The 858-nt window shown below is 29.6% G+C and overlaps 1 protein-coding gene across 1 annotated transcript in view; it reads right to left on the reverse strand.

The window, feature by feature from the left end:
- The window catches only part of LOC119425800 (cell migration-inducing and hyaluronan-binding protein-like), a 37,493-nt gene that overhangs the window by 32,057 nt on the left and 4,578 nt on the right, over positions 1-858 (reverse strand). The window lies entirely within an intron of this gene.

Consider the following 858-nt stretch of genomic DNA (forward strand, 5'->3'; position numbering starts at 1 on the left):
TATATATATATATATATATGAGGCATCCTTCACATGGCACCACACTGTCCTAATGATTTTACCTTAATCATCTTTTTAAACGTATAAATTGTTTTAGAAATTTTTATGGTGATATTAAGTCAGTTCCACAATCCTAATCCCTGAATTACAACGCAGCGCTCCTTCAGACTAGTTCTAAATGGAGGTTTTACAAACATTTACAATCCCTTAAGACTATAATGACTCCCTTTTTAAACAAATTTTAATTGAATATTTGGAGGTAATATTTTTTATGAGCTTTATAAGACTTGTAAAATACTATATTCAATCAAATCATAAAATTTTAATAAACTCAACTCATGAAATAATATATTTGTTGGGTGACCATAGCACTTCCTGCTAATAATTCTTATAGCCCCTTTTTGTAAAATTAAATAGGGATTGTAATTGTTTTGCATGCTTTTCCCCAAACTTCAATACAATAGATTAAATATGGAACAATCATTACATTATACAATATATACAAAGCTTTGTCATTCATAAACTCTTTTACTTTACACAATAATGCAATTGATTTTGGTGAATTTGATTTTGATCTAATAAAGTGATCGTTAGAACAGCTTTGAACCGTGGAACTCCCAATACACAATCAGAATTGACAGAGAAACATCTTCAAGTCCAGTTGTGTGCTTCAGAAGTACTTGTCAGGCTGTGGTACACAGAGGTACACACAATCCTTCTGAATCCATCCATTTGACTGAGATGCTCAGCTAACATCTACTGTTTATATTCATACTACTGTTTACATTCACACTACTGCTTATATTACACTACCGTTGATATATATATATATATATATATATATATATATATATATAT

Source organism: Nematolebias whitei, chromosome 2 (genome assembly GCF_014905685.2).
Source record: "Nematolebias whitei isolate Nwh7 chromosome 2, NemWhi1, whole genome shotgun sequence".
In the NCBI taxonomy this organism is placed as follows: Eukaryota; Metazoa; Chordata; class Actinopteri; order Cyprinodontiformes; family Rivulidae; genus Nematolebias; species Nematolebias whitei.